The sequence below is a fragment of the Salvelinus sp. IW2-2015 genome, linkage group LG30 (assembly GCF_002910315.2).
Source record: "Salvelinus sp. IW2-2015 linkage group LG30, ASM291031v2, whole genome shotgun sequence".
NCBI classification, from domain to species: domain Eukaryota; kingdom Metazoa; phylum Chordata; class Actinopteri; order Salmoniformes; family Salmonidae; genus Salvelinus; species Salvelinus sp. IW2-2015.
The window spans coordinates 2,128,743-2,145,260 of record NC_036869.1 but is presented as its reverse complement, the minus strand read 5'-3'; positions in this window follow the sequence as shown (position 1 = coordinate 2,145,260).

Here is a 16,518-nt window from a genome sequence, read left to right as displayed (position 1 = left end):
TAATAATTTATCTTCTTTTTTTAATCTTGCTCTTTTGTGTGGATAAAATAACAGTTTAGTTGCAATAATTATTCAGTTTAATGTAATCTTTTGTTTTGTTTAGACATTCTAAGAAAATTGTGGTAGCCTAAATGTGTCAAATAAGCAATAGAATATGCCCTGTGACATAGTAAGTGATCAGCGCGGATTAGCTGTATTTAACTATCCAGTTAATACAATCAGTCCCAGATTTGTCTTTGGAAATCTGTGGGACTGATGTGCTTCCAGGATATGTCTGTCAAGATTCTGTATTAAACTTAATCCCATCCAGTCACTAAGTCTGGGTCATTGTGTTTTGTATAGCGACTCTCTATCTGTTAATAAAAACAGTTAAAGACAGTTCTTTTCAAAGGAAAATAGGTGATCAAATAAAGACAACAGATATACATTTGAATACATGTATGCTAGAGAGGTAAACATAAATGTTTGCTTTTGTCTGTTTTATTATTTTATAATTTTTTGACTTATTCATTCAAGAGTCTGTCATGAAGATTTTAAGTTTCATATTTTCTCCCCCTGTCTGTCTTGAAAAGGCCTGTCATCTGGGGCTTGAGGTACAGTTTGCCAAGAGGCTAATGGTCCCTTTATGACAATACAACCTGATGTCTGTCCCAGCCAGCCCCCAGGTAATCCTGTCCTCCTCGGCGGCTTAGCCATGCTCAGGCTTAAGTTGCATATTTTGTTTTTATCAAGACGTCGCTGATAAATGCTATCAGCGAGGTAGAAATTAAATATGGGGGTCTATCTCGATTTCCTAAAAACGGACAGAGGTACAGGAGGACCCCCGGTTCCTCGTTTCAGATTTGTAAACACTGTGCAGGGGAACAATGACACCTCTATTACAGGGGGCTCCCTATCCCACTGTGCAGTTTACAATTTAAACCTTGTACAGTTGACAATTAAAACCTGTACAGTTTACAATTCACATATTGTACAGTTTACAAGTTTAACCCTGTACAGTTTACAATTCACATATTGTACAGTTTACAAGTTTAACCCTGTACAGTTTACAATTCACATGTTGTACAGTTTACAATTCAAACCTTGTAAAGTTGACAATTTTAACATTGTAACATTTACAATTCACATATTGTACAATTTGCGATTTAAACCTTGTACATTTTACAATTTGAACCTTGTACAGTTTACAATTTACATCTTGTACAGTTTACAATTTAAACCTTTAAACCATGTATCATATTGATAACAAAAATTTGAAATAAATGGGATGTTAATGATAGCACGTGCATACTCAGGACTTTCTCAACATTCATACAACTACACTTGTGGACTTCAATTTTTTTTATCTAACATGAGATTAATATTTACATATATTTCGTATCTACTTTTGAAATAACAATTGTTTCTCATTACATAATAATTTTTGTAACTTTTTCGTCAATTAAATTACCATGATATGGGTGTCTTCAACATATTACAAAATACCATTTAAACCAATGATGCATGACTCATTACCCTGAATCAAATTTGAGCAAATCTTTGCCAATAGCCTGTAATGTCACATTGACTTTACATCCATGCTGCTATGCTATGATCCCGGACAAATCTGCTTAGCTCTGCAGTATGTGAAAAGCACTTGGACCCTCTTACCATCTTACCAGAGGTGATGTCCCCTTCTGTGAGCAGCGTTCTCAGTGAGAGTACCCATTAAGCAACATGAGTCATTCCCTGTGTGTGGGTACATGGTTAATGTCTATGCAAATATGAATGTTTAATTTGAAATGCATTGGATCCTATGATTCTTTATAGTTCATTAGTTTTTAAATGTACTGTACGTCAACCACATTTCTGGTTCCATTTTTAAACTACTCCTCTCTACAGAGTGGTCAACCAAAAATAATTGCAAAACGATACACATTTTCTCTCCCTTTACTCAGTGAGACAGCATTGATCCAGGCCTGAAGTGCATCTATTGTAGGATAATGTGTCCCATGATCACCAGTACAATGGTGGTCTGTGTGGTGACGTGTCACATATCTGTGTTGATATCCTGGCTACCTGGAACAACCATTAATTCTATGGTTATAGTTCTCACGTCATGTCCCAATAGAATAGACTATACCTCTCACACTCTTTCGCTCTCTCTCCCTCCCATTGGGCCCTAGTATGCCCTGGTATGACAGCGTAAAGTGGTCGTCCCTCTGCACAGGGGCCCAGTGAGGGGGTGACGAGCTGCTCTGCTCGTCATACCTGATCCTAACCCACTCCTCCTCATCTGTCATCGCAGGGGGAAAAAGAGTAAGAATTACACATGCTTCAGGTGACGGTGACGGCTCTTTTTTCTACATACCATGTATGCATCCCAAAAAGCACCCTATTTCCTATATAGAGATGTAGGATCTTAATTTGACCAGTTTCTGCCAGGAGGAAAATAATCCTGCAGCAACAGGGAACGTGAAATGTGTGGATTATAATTAATGCGCATTTTTAGTTAGGGCAAATCAATTCAGACATTTAACGTGGAAATTACAACAGGGTGATCAAATTAAGATCCGATATCTGTAGTGCAATACTAGGACACACAGAGTAATGAACTATATGAAAAAGTTTGCCATTTGGCACGCATCGCTTGTCTTTTAGCTACGTTGACTTCCCATCATCAGCGTGAAAGCAGTCACACACCAAGCTGTGCATCACGTAGCCCTACTGTGTGATGTCATTTAAACCATCCATTCTTCAACCATCCACTTTAATATGATGTCATGTTAAATACAAACATTTCAAGCATATAGTATTATCTCGCTGTAATGATTTTCGTCGTTGGATGAAGAGTAGTCGGACCAAAGCGCAGCGTGGTAAGTGTTCATGTTATTTTTATTAAAACAGAACACTAAACAAAATAACAAAGAGAGTGAGAAACGAAAACGAAACAGTCCTGAAAGGTGCAGCAACACAAAACAGAAAACAACTACCCACAAAACACAGGTGGGAAAAGACTACCTAAGTATGGTTCTCAATCAGAGACAACGATAGACAGCTGCCTCTGATTGAGAACCACACCCGGCCAAACACACAGAAAAGAAAACATAGAACACAAAACATAGAATGCCCCCCCCCCCCAAAGGTGCGGACTCCGGCCGCAAAACCTAAACCTATAGGGGAGGGTCTGGGTGGGCATCTATCTGCGGTGGCGGCTCTGGTGCGGGACGGCTCTGGTGCGGGGACCCTCGCCGCCGACCCCGGACTGGGGACCCTCGCAGCGGGCCCCAGACAGGAGGGCGACTTTGGCAGCTCCAGACAGGAGGGAGACTCTGGCAGCTCCGGACAGGAGGGAGACTCTGGCAGCTCCGGACAGGAGGGAGACTCTGGCAGCTCCGGACAGGAGGGAGACTCTGGAGGCTCRGGARTGGAGGGCYTCGCTGGAGGGTCCGGACTGGAGGAAGACTCTGGAGGGAGGAGACGCAGAGACAGCCTGGTGCGTGGGGCTGCCACAGGGCCCACCAGGCTGGGGAGACCTACAGGAGGCCTGGTGCTTAGAGGAGGCACCGGATGAACCGGGCTGTGGGGGAGCACTGGAGCTCTGGTGCGCAGCCTTGGCACCACTCCTCCAGGCTGAATGCCCACTTTAGCCCGGCCCCTCCAGAGTGCAGGCACAGGTCGAACTGGGCTGTGGGGGAGCACTGGAGATCTGGTGCTTACCACTCGCACCTCTCCATTAGGCTCAATGCCCACTTTAGCCCGGCACGGGCGGAGCGCAGGCATAGGACGATCTGAACCCTCCCAGCGCTCCGGAGACACAGTACAGAGAGCCGGCGCAGGATACCCTGGACCGAAACGGCGCACCGGAGACCAAACGCGCTGAGCTGGCACAATCCGCCCTGGCTGGATTCCCACTCTCGCATGGCACTTGCGGGGGGCTGGCATATAGCGCTCTGGGCTATGAGCGCGCACTGGAGACACCGTGCGCTTTACCGGATAACACGGTGCCTGACCAGTACCACGCTGCTTCCGGTAAGCACGGGGAATTGGCTCAGGTCTATCGCCTGACTCCGCCAATCTCCCCGTGTGCCCCCCCCGCAAAAAAATTGGGGGCTGCCTCTCGTGCCTGCTGCGCTGCCTTGCCTCAAATCGCCGCCTCTCAGCTTTAGCTGCCTCCAGCTCTTTTTTCGGGCGGCGATATTCTCCAGCCTGTCTCCAGGGTCCCTTACCGTCCAATATCTCCTCCCATGTCTAGGAGTCCTGAACCCACTGCTCCTCCATACCACGCTGCTTGGTCCGTTGGTGGTGGGTAGTTCTGTAACGATTTTCGTCGTCGGATGAAGAGTAGTCAGAACAAAGCGCAGCGTGGTAAGTGTTCATGTTATTTTTAGTAAAACAGAACACTAAACAAAATAACAAAGAGACTGAAACGAAAACGAAACAGTCCTGTAAGGTGCAGCAACACAAAACAGAAAACAACTACCCACAAAACACAGGTGGGAAAAGGCTACCTAAGTATGATTCTCAATCAGAGACAACGATAGACAGCTGCCTCTGATTGAGAACCACACCCGGCCAAACACACAGAAAAGAAAACATAGAACACAAAACATAGAATGCCCACCCCAACTCACGCCCTGACCAACAAAATAGAGACATAAAAAGGATCTCTAGGGCGTGACACTCGCTCGATTGTAGCCATGGTGTGAATTGTGCACATTTTTTTACTGTATCTTTTATGAATCAAGCATCAAATGTATCAATGCAACTCTCTGGGTTGTTATTTTAATCTAATCAATAACTCTATTGTTAATTTTATTCAGGTGGTTTTACATCATTATGGAATTCCGACATGTAATCCCCAACATGTGGCTTTCCGATTCGTCCCTAACCAAGGAAGTGGCCTCCTGATTGGTCTGATTGATAAATGAAGCTCTCCTTGTGTTCGTGGGGGTCTGTAGCAGCGCTGAGGGCCTCTGTAGGGTCTGGACTATGTCCAGGAAACCTCTAACAGCTACTTATTAAGTAATTAGTCCCACAAGGCGGCGAGACGGCCGAGGGTGCAGGGACTGATGGTGGTCACCTGGGTTCGGAGTTGCCCCAGTGTCCAGATCCCATTGGTCACATTTTAGTCTTGTTTCTCCTCCTCTCCTATCCGCTCCTCTCCTTTCCTCTCCTTTCTCTTCTCTACAGAGGTCAGTGCTCCTGTGTTTTCACAGCTTGGCTGGGTTATTTACAGAGTTGTAATTATTAGTATTTTATCAAAACCAACAACCGCCATCCCCCACACCTCTCCATGCCACCAATGTGTCTTTGTCCCCGACCCTCTAGAGCGATGGTCGGCAGGGGGGGAACTCAGTCCGGCTTTAAACTTACTCTTGAAAGTTGTAATAGTAGAATGCWCAAGGTGCATTTTCTATTATGCAATCAGAAATGTCCAGATCAACTAGTGTTTTTTTATTTATAAAAAAAAAAATTGCAAATAGATGTTGTCATTTTTTGTCACTCAAATATCACATGAATACACATGTTGTACATTTTGTATCAAGACCGCCCAAATGTGCCTAATGGTTTATTCATACATTTTCAAGTTCCTAACTGTGCACTCTCCTCAAACAATAGCATGGCATTATTTCACTATAATAGCCACTGTAAATTGATTGGACAGTGCAGTTAGATTAACAAGAATTTAAGCTTTCTGCCAATGTCAGATATGTCTATGTCCTGGGAAATGTTCTTGTTACTTACAACCTCAGGCTAATCACATTAGCCTACGCTAGCTCAACCGTCCCGCGTGGGACCCACCGATCCTGTAGAGGTTTTAAAGGCGGTCTGCAGGAATCGAATGAACACAAGTAGTCAGTTTCCTCTATGTTTGTATCTTGTAAAGTTTACCATATAAAATTTGGATTCACCTCACAAGTTATTTGCGCTGAGGTGGTTAATTATAAAAAGGAGAGGAAGTATGCAAGAGTAGACATGCACGGAAGGGGCTTCCCCCAGCGCAGCAAAGTCATTACTGTTCAATAATTGTTTCTTCTCCTTCATTGAGTTTTTGAACCGGGATGCACCATGTGTGTTTACAATCAATTTCAGAATTCTCAAGCAGACAAATAGAGTCCTTTTTGCATAAACTACCTCAATTAAGAAAGTGGGGCGAATTGAATGAGCTTTCAGATTGATTTTCTGACCTGCAACGTAGGCCTTCAGCTTTAAATGTGACTTTATAACGGTGAGAATGATGGTTCGCTCTCACACTGCAACCCAGGGAGGGTGGAAAATGTTAAGATGTGTATGATTTATCGTGTTGGCCAGATTGTGTGCACAGCCATTAGTAACACTGAACAAACCCGTCCACTGCTACAGAGCCCACTACAGCCCACATAGATCTAAACTGTGGACACAGCTCTGTCTGGGTTCTCAAATTGATCACAAAGGAGGAGTACCAAGCCCCACTTATGTGTTTGGAAGTCCAGGGCAAGAAACCAAGAATAATTTTCGAGAGTATGGCCAAAGGCAAAGCTTAAATGGCTCGGCCAATGACAAGCGTTTAGGCAGGCCTGAGCACTCTGTGTAGACTGCAGATGAAACACTAGGAGGTGAAAGGGAAAGGGGTGATTTGCCATTAAAGATTTTTCAAAGAAAGAAGAATGCCAAGGGTCCATTTTGTGCTTGTTATAATTATACTCCCCCCTCTCCCACCAGCACCCCTTGTTCTTTCATTGAATGCTTGCAAATACACAATAGGGTTAAGCTCTGGAAGATAGACATTCAAAGTGTTTGTGTATTTTATGGAAAGTAGATTGAATAGGGCAAAATCTGATTTAGAAAATAAGATATCAATCATATTCTCCAAAACGAGCACATTCTATTTTGTGCATTTTATTATATTATTATACCTTAATAGGCCTATGAAATGCTTGATTGTGTTAATTGATTCAGCTGAGCAGAATGCAGGGCGGCAGGTAGCCTAGTGGTGACAGCGTTGGGCCAGTAACCGAAAGGTTGCAGGATTGAATCCCCGAGCTGACAAGGTAAAAATCTGTCGTTCTGCCCCTGAGCAAGGCAGTTACCCCACTGCTCCCCGCGCCCAAGACGTAGATGTCGATTAAGGTAGCTCCCCGCACCTCTCTGATTCAGAGGGGTTGGGTTAAATGTGGAAGATACATTTCAGTTGAAGGCAACTGACTAGGTATTTCCCTTTTCCATGTATTTATTTCTGTTATTGGGCTCATTATTTTCAGCCTAGCAGCTGCTTTTCTTTTCATAGAATATTGCTGTATTGCTGTATTCCTTCTGACAATTATTTATTTCTTGTTCTTTGTTTAATTTGTTTGTGTGTTTGACATTTTACTGCGTTGTTAGGAGCATTTCGCAGCACCTGCTATAACATCTGTTAAACTGTGTATGTGACCATATAACTTTGATTGTATTTTATTTATGGCTTTGAATTAAAGCTAGTTTTAGTTCATTAGTACAGTGAGAGTGGTGTGCCTTTTTTTGAATGGCTGCCAGTTAACAGTTCGTTTTGGCTTCTGAGGCTTTGTGAAACATGTTCTATTTAAGCAACAAGGCCCGAGGCGGTGTGATATATGGCCAATATACCACGGCTAAGGGCTGTTCTTAGGCACTTCGCAAGGCCCTAYAAATGGTCAAAGACTCCAGCCACCCTAGTCATAGACTGTTCACTCTGCTACCGCAGAGTGAGTCTAGGTCCAAAAGGCTTCTTAACAGCTTCTACACCCAATCCATAAGACTCCTGAACAGCTAATCAAAGGGATACCCAGACCCCTCTTTTTTGCTGCTGCTACTCTCTGTTTATTATCTATGCATAGTCACTTTAACTCTACTTGCATGTACATATTGCCTCAATTACCTCAACTAACCGGTGCCCCCGCACATTGACTCTGTACCGGTACCCCCTGTATATAGCCTCGCTATTGTTATTTTACTGCTGCTGTTTCATTATTTGTTACTTTTATTTTCTATTTTTTTTACTTATCTATTTTTTACTTAACACTTTTTTTTCTTCTTAAAACTTCTTAAAGCAGTGTTGGTTAATTGCTTGTAAGTAAGCATTTCACTKTAAGGTTGAATTTGGAGCATGTGACAAATACAATTTGATTTGTATATTGGCCATATACCACAAACCCCCAAGGTGCTGTTATAAACTGTTATAAACTGGTTACCAACATGATTAGAAGGGTAAAAATTATTGTTTTGTCATACCAGTGGTATACGGTCTGATATACAACGGCTTTCAGCCAATCAGCATTCAGGGCTCAAACCACCCAGTTTATAATAAATTGTTTATAATCCAAAATTTTACTTTTTGAATGTGATGTTTGAAAATTATTTACAGGCAAATAAAGTTGTGTGAGACCAAGTGGTCCAAGTTGTGTAAACTGTTCTGGAAAAGAGTAGTGGGGTTGCCGGGTGGTGTGCTAGTTGTGGCATACCCTCAAGTGTCCAAGCCCTTATCAAACACACACACACACACACACACACACACACACACACACACACACACACACACACACACACACACACACACACACACACAGACACACACAGAGACACACACACACACACCCACACACACACACACACTCACACACACACACACACACACACACACACACACACACACAAGGCAGTACGTCCACTTATTCCCTCATTGGCCTAATGATGGTGACCCTCTCTGTCTGCATGTCCCAGGCAGTTCTGCAGCTGGCTGTCTGGGGAGCTGGGACAGTGTCTGTTGGGGGCTTGGAGGAGATAGCGTGACCAGTCTGGTCCAACAGACACACTCCCAGCACTGTGCTGCACTTGTTTCCAAGGCAGAGCTGAAGGCAGAGGAAAAAGCACAGACTTTCGTTTGGGGTGTTTATACAAATACGTCCTTCTTTCTGCCCCCAGGTCAGGCTCCTCTCAGCCGGCTGTAGAGGGACGAAGAAGAAGGTCCTGTAGAACACCAAAGTTGCGTCCACATGTACATACTACCTCAATAAGCCTGACTAACAAGTGTCTGTATATGGCCTTGCTACTCTTTTTTCAAATGTCTTTTTACTGTTGTTTTATTTCTTTACTTACCTACACACACACACACATACCTTCTTTTTTCTCCGCACCATTGGTTAGAGCCTGTAAGTAAGCATTTCACTGTAAGGTCTACACCTGTTGTATTCGGCGCACGTGACAAATAAACTTTGATTTGATTTGATTTGAAATGGCACTCCATTCCCTATATAGTGCACTACTACCATATGGGCCCTGGTCAAAAGTAGTGCACTATATAGGGAAAAGGGTGCCATTTGGGACGTTCTCAGGCCATACATGAGGGTCAAGGAGGAAATTGATGACACATCCCTCCATTGCATCAGACGTTCTGACATTGATGGGCTTTGTGGGGTTTGTTAGCTTCAGTTCCTCTCCTTGCAGTTCTGTCAGCTGCACTGTGCAGTGATATTGCATTGTGCAGTGATATTGCATTGTGCAGTGATATTGCATTGTGCAGTGATTTTGCATTGTGCAGTGATATTGCATTGTGCAGTGATATTGCACTGTGCAGTAATATTGCATTGTGCAGTGATATTGCATTGTGCAGTGATATTGCATTGTGCAGTGATATTGCACTGTGCAGTGATATTGCATTGTGCAGTGATATTGCACTGTGCAGTGATATTGCATTGTGCAGTGATATTGCACTGTGCAGTGATATTACATTGTGCAGTGATATTGAAAAGGTAGTTCTGGGTGAATGCACTTTCTAAGCTTGCAGTAACAGTCATGAAAACAAAATACTTCACGTTTGTGTGCTAGACAGAATTGGTGACATGACATTTAGTAGATACAGCTAATGCTCTTGTGTTGTCAGTTTATGACAGACTTACCTCTTTATTGACCGTGTCCATTGTTTTTATTGACATATTAACTCCATTCTACTCTAGAATTAGAGTGTATGTGGTCCAAAAGTAGAAATAGGCTAACTTTTTTTCCTGGAGCATACAGAAACTCAAATATTTCTGTTGTTTATGAGAGCGTGGTAACCGTCTTAGACAACGTTTTTATAGAGCTATGACTCATAGTTTCTCTGTTAAGTGTTTATTTGTTTGTTCATTTGTAGGCAACATTTGCATTTTTTGGTATAATATCCTACAACAGCAAACAAAAAAAGGAAAAGGGAACTATTATCAACGTCCTGGACACAAGCACACAGTCAGCAAAAGCGCAGAGAGGCCACCGGGGAAGAAAAAGAGAGTAGCACCTCTTTCTCTCAGCTTAGACAGAGAGCCCCAAGAGAAAGCAGCAGTCTATATTTTGTTAAGTGTGTCCATACAATCATCTCCTTCCGTAGGGACAGTACTACGAACATTACTGGGGTAGTAGAGGGGTTAGGTGGAAGGGAAATGGGTAGTAGTGAGGGGGTGAGACAGAGGGTAAAGGGGTGGGAGAGGGGAAAGGGGTGAGACAGAGGGGAAAGGGGTGAGACAGAGGGGAAAGGGGTGAGACAGAAGGGAAAGGGGTGAGAGAGGGGAAAGGGGTGAGAAAGGGGAAAGGGGTGAGACAGAGGGGAAAGGGGTAAGCATGCGAATCAGATGTGCCCCGGAAGACAAATAGGCCTTGCGGATAGACAGCAGAGGTTCAGCCAGCTGCTCGGCCCCTCTGCCTGGGTGATTGATGGTGTTGATGTTTTAAATCGGCCTGGAATACACTGAGTACAGGAATCATAATAGCAGGGCTGTAGATTGGCCCTGCAGATAGCAGGAAGAGGAGAGGGGAGGGGGTGACTGGGGAGGAGAGGGGGGCAGGGGGAGGGGGGGGGGCTGGGTATGATCCCTACTGTATGTTCCCATGCACACAGCAATCATGTCGGGCTGTAGTCAGTCAGTGCAGTGGTAGTGGTAGTTGGGGTCACATCAACTAACTGCTGTAACATCCTTCAACATAAATGCTCCCTTAGTCACCCTTCCTCAAAGATACATACACTACATGACCAAAAGTATGTGGACACCAGCTCGTCTAACATCTCATTCCAAAATCATACGATATAAATGAACATCCACTAGATGTTGGACTTACTTACATTCACCCACAAGAGCATTAGTGAGGTCGGGCACTGATGTTGGGCGATTAGACCTGGCTCGCAGTCAACGTTCCAATTCATCCCAAAGGTGTTCGATGGGGTTAAGAGGTTAAGGTCAAGTTCTTCCACACCGATCTCGACAAATCATTTCTGCATGGACCTCGCTTTGTGTACGAGGCATTGTCATGCTGAAACAGGAAAGGGCCTTCCCCAAACTGTTGCCACAAAGTTGGAAGTACAGAATCGTCTAGAATGTCATTGTATAGGCCTCCCGAGTGTGCCACTAGAGATGCTGGTTCGAGTCCAGGCTCTGTCGCAGCCGGCCGCAACTGGGCGACCCATGGGGCGGCGCACAATTGGCCCAGCGTCGTCCGGGTTAATGGAGGGTTTGGCCAGCAGGGATGTCCTTGTCCCATCGCGCTCCAGCGACTACTGCGGCGGGCCGGGCGCATGCACGCTGACACAGTCGCCAGGTGTACTGTGTTTCCTCTGACACATTGGTGTGGCTGATTAAGCGGGCATTGTATCAAGAAGCAGTGAGGCTTGGTTGGGTTGTGTTTTGGAGGACGCACGGCTCTTGACCTTCGCCTCTCCCGAGTCCGTATGGGAGTGGCAGCGATGAGACAAGACTATAACTACCAACTACCATGAAATTGGAGAGAAAAAAGGGTAAAAAAAAATAAAAAATGAAGAATGTCATGGTATGCTGTAGAGTTAAGATTATAGGCCTCCTCCTTCACTGGAACTAAGGGGTCTAGCCCAAACCATGAAAAACAGCCCTGGACCATTATTCTTCCTCCACCAAACTTTGCAGTTGGCATTATGCACTGGAGCAGGTAGCTTTCTCCTGGCATCCACCAAACCCACATTCGTCCGTCGGATTGCCAGATGATGAGGCCCGATTTGTCACTGACGCGTTTCCACCGCTCCAGAGTCCAATGGTAGCAAGTTTTACACCACTCCAGCTGATGCTTGGCATTGTGCATGATACTCTTAGCCTTGTGTGTGGCTGCTCGGCCATGGAATCCCATTTCATGAAGCTCCCGACGAACAGTTCAGGTGCTGACATTGCTTCCAGAGGCAGTTTGGAACTCGGTAGTGAGTGTTGCAACCGAAGACAGATGATTTTTACGCGGAACATGCTTCAGCACTCGGCGGTCCCGTTCTGTGAGCTTGTGTGGCCTACCACTTAGTGGCTGAGCCGTTGTTGCTCCTAGAAGTTTCCACTTCATAATAACAGCACTTACAGTTGACCTGGGCAGCTCTACCAGGGCAGAAATTTGACGAACTGACTTGTTGGAAAGGTGGCATTCTATGACGATGCCACGTTAAAAGTCACTGAGCTCTTCAGTAAGGCCATTCCACTGCCAATGTTTGTCTATGGAGARTACATGGCTGTGTGCTCGATTTTATACACCTGTCAGCAACGGTGTTGTAAGTCGCTCTGGATAAGAGCGTCTGCTAAATGACTTAAATGTAAATGTAAATGTGTGGCTGAAATAGCCGAACGCAGTCATTTGAAGGGGTGTCCACATACTTTTGTATATATAGTGTAATATTTATAAATTTCTTAATTCCATTCTTTTATTTTTCGATTTGTGTGTATTGTTGTCAAGTGTTAGATACTACTGCACTATTGGAGCTAGGAACACAAGCATTTCACTGCACCAACAATAACTTCTGCTAAATATGTGTATGTGACCAATAACATTTGATTTGATTTGATTTGGAACTCATCACTTAGAGAAGAATGCCAGCGGTCAAGACGCCATCATTAGAGTTAAACTGAGGTCAGAGCCAATGCTCTTTTGTCCGGCAGCGTCTGACCAGCGACCATTACATCTGGAGGGGAAGAAAGCAAAAAGCCTAATTGTAACAGGGACCCCCTTTATCATAGTAACAGGCTGTATGAACAAACACGCTSTACCTTTGATCAGAGAGGGGCAGTCTGGGATTGCGGGGGTGTTGTGATGTGGCGGGCGGGCAGCGCTCTGATCTCAACACACGCAAAGGGGGAACTGGAGTGTATTGCGTTGGAGATTGATCCATAAGATCACAATGATTTCTGACTCTGTGATCTGTAGTACAAATGTAAGAGAACTGTGGTCGTTTTGTACATTGGCAAGGGAACTGTAGGATATCTSTTTCTGGAATTAAGATATGATCTCCTATACTTTAAGATGAAAATATTTTGTATAATTGAATGTACTGATTCAATACGTGTGTATTTGTGGTGTCTGTTGAAAATGTTATATTGCTCCTGCTTGGTTGCAGGGCCTATAGTATTAAATTGATGTTATACTGTACTTAACTGAAGCCCCCCTAAATGAATCCTTGTGTTCTAATGTACAAGCATTTCAAAGGCTTTCAACACTGTTGAAGAGACCATAAAGAGTTTGCAATGATTTAACTTTGTGTTGACCTCTCTCTGCAAAACGGTTTACACTCCACCATTATGTGGATATCTGCAATACGGGATAATGAGCATTTTAAAAAGTGGCTGCTAGTAACACCACACATTGTACATTGTGTTCCAAATGGTACCCTATTCCCTATATAGTGCACTACATTTGACCAAGCCCTATGGGCCCCGGTCAAAAGTAGTGCACTACATAAGGGATAGAGTGCCATTTGGTATGCACYCCACACACTACACGGATCACTGTGTTCCAAGAGGTTAGCCCTCCATGTAATTAAATCAAATAAAACTGATTGTGGACACTAAACTAAAATAGAAAAAGAATACAGCACTTTAATAATCATCTCTATAGTTTTTATCAATGTGCTTGATATTATGATATTAAAGGGCAGTGGGGATTGAGGCATTCACAGGCCTTTTAAACAAGCTTTTAAAAACTTTTTCCCAGTCATGTCATCATATCTAATGTATGAATATTTTATGGAAAAACAACTCAGTATAAACAACTATGCCATAAAAAAGCAGATGACTGTTTCTCAAGCACGATCACAGGCTATTTGACACGGTGTAGTGTAACAATCCTCCATCTCAAAACCAAGTTAAGTCTATGAATGGCCTTTTTTTACACATTTACAAGTTGTCCTACTAATGCCCTTTTTGTCACTTGTAAAAGGCCAGTGTACACTGAGAAGCCAGTGGCTGTATAGAGATAATCGCTCTACAGCCTCGTCTGTCTGTCTGTCTGGGCGGTTGATGTGCTGATGTCTCCTACGCCCCAGGCCTCTGAGATTGGGTCTATGAAACGTTCCCATTGTTTACGACCTCCCAAGCCCCCTCCATGGCTCCACCCCCTGCCCAGAGACAGTGCTTCCCTCTGGGTGCAGGATCTCTCCATGGGCTTGTCTCAGAGTGATCTGTAGCTAACTCCCTCCCAGTGCGTGATCCACTCTGTGTTTTCTCTGGACATGTGTGCATGGGTGTAATTTTCACCCCATCTTCCTGAAGTTAGCTACCCCCTTAAAATACTACACACACACACGCACACAGGCAGACACGAACAAACACACACACACAGACACATACACACACAGACACGTAAACACACACACACACAGAATTTTTTACAATTATTTGTATCATTTTTCAGCCTGGTTTTCTTTGCACAAATTAGAGGCAGAGCAGGCCTTATAGCTGGAGACCGAGTTTCAGCCTCCCAGATCTGGGATATTATATTTGCTCCCTTGTTCCCCGTACAGCGGGCTGACCTGTTGCTGCTGACCAAGATGACCAAAGGCAACGCGGCCTTCCTAATATCCTGATGTCTAACCACTGAAAAAGAAACTTTGGGAACTTAGAAGAAAGGCTTCAATCGCAGAAGGACATCAGGGAATGCTGTCTTTGTTTTTACAGAGATGGCATACGGATGAAATACTCGACTCTGCTATTCAACCAGACGGATTTTCCATTTTCCGTATGGATCGAACGGCGGCATCTGGTATGAGTAGGGGGAGGCATATGCTTCCTCATCAACAATTCCTGATGTACAGAAGTTGAAACATCTCGAGCGCCTGTTCACCCGACCTGGAGTTCCTGATGCTAAAATGCCGACTCCACTATATGCCGAGGGAATTCACGTGTGTTATTATCACAACTGTGTACATAGCAAACATCAAGGCAGCACTCAGCGAACTGTACAAGAACATTAGCCAGCAAGAATCCTCTCAACTGGAAGCAGTGTTGATTGTCACGGGTGATTTTAACCAAGCACGTTTAACACACATTTTCCCAAAATATCCTCACCATCTATTTTTCCCCATGAGAGGAAACAACGTGCTGGACCATGTATATACAGACATCCGGGACGCGTACACAGTCATCCCCGCCCCCGCTTCAGCCAATCAGATCACGTCTCTCTGTTCCTACCCCCCCCCCCCCTTCCCGCCTACAAGCAGCAACTCAAGAGGGAGCAACCAACACAGAGAATAGTGAGGTGCAGGACAATGAGGAGGCAGACTCAATGCTGCAGGATTGTTTTGAGAATACTGATTGGAATATGTTCAAAGATCCATCCACCCAGGACTCATCCATCAACATTGATGAATATACATTGTCAGTCACATACTTCATTAGGAAATGTGTTGGCGATGTTGTACCCACAATAATGCCTTACCAAGCAAAAAGTCAGTAACTGCTTATTTGGTCGAAAATGAGTTAATGTCATTTTTGCTACGTTAAATACATGCTTAATCATGTGGACAAGTATCCTGCCTCTATTGTATTGTGTTTTGGAGAAAATGGGGGTCATGTTAGCAGTAACTGCATAAAGTTACTGTAAAACCAAGGTAAATAAAAGCCATTTTTCTCAGTTCCATGCTATGAGCAGTTACTGCCTTTTTGCTTGGTAGGGCAGAATAACAATCTGGATGTACCCCAACCAAAAACTTTAGATGAATGGAGATACCATGCTGAGAGGCCATACTGCAGCATTCAATGTCAGCAGAATGAACCCCGGTGCTTCGGTGGCACTCAACGCGTACAAGGCAAGCAGGTACGAGCTCCGCAAACCATTAGGGACACAAAAAGATAATTCAAACTTAAACTTGAATTGATGTTCGACAACTCAGACTCACGCCGCATGTGGCAAGGACTACTGACTATTACAGACTACAAAAGCAAATCCAGCTGTGCGGTGCCCAGCGATGCCTCCCTCCCAGACAAGCTTGACACATTCTATGCTCGCTTCCATACTGAGCCATCCAGGAAAACTCTCACTGCTGCGAACGACTGGGTGCTTTTGCTCTTCGAGGCTGACATGAAGAAAACTCTCAAAAGAGTAAATACTCACAACGCCGCCGGCCCAGGTGGCATCCCTGACTGCGTCCTCAGAGTGTGTGCTGATCAGCTGGTGGGCGTCTTCTTGGACATCTTCAACATGTCCCTGTTACAGGCTGTAGTCCCCTCCTGCTTCAAGGAGACCACCATCATCCCAGTGCCCAAGAAAAAACAAGGTGACATGCCCAAATGACTATCGGCC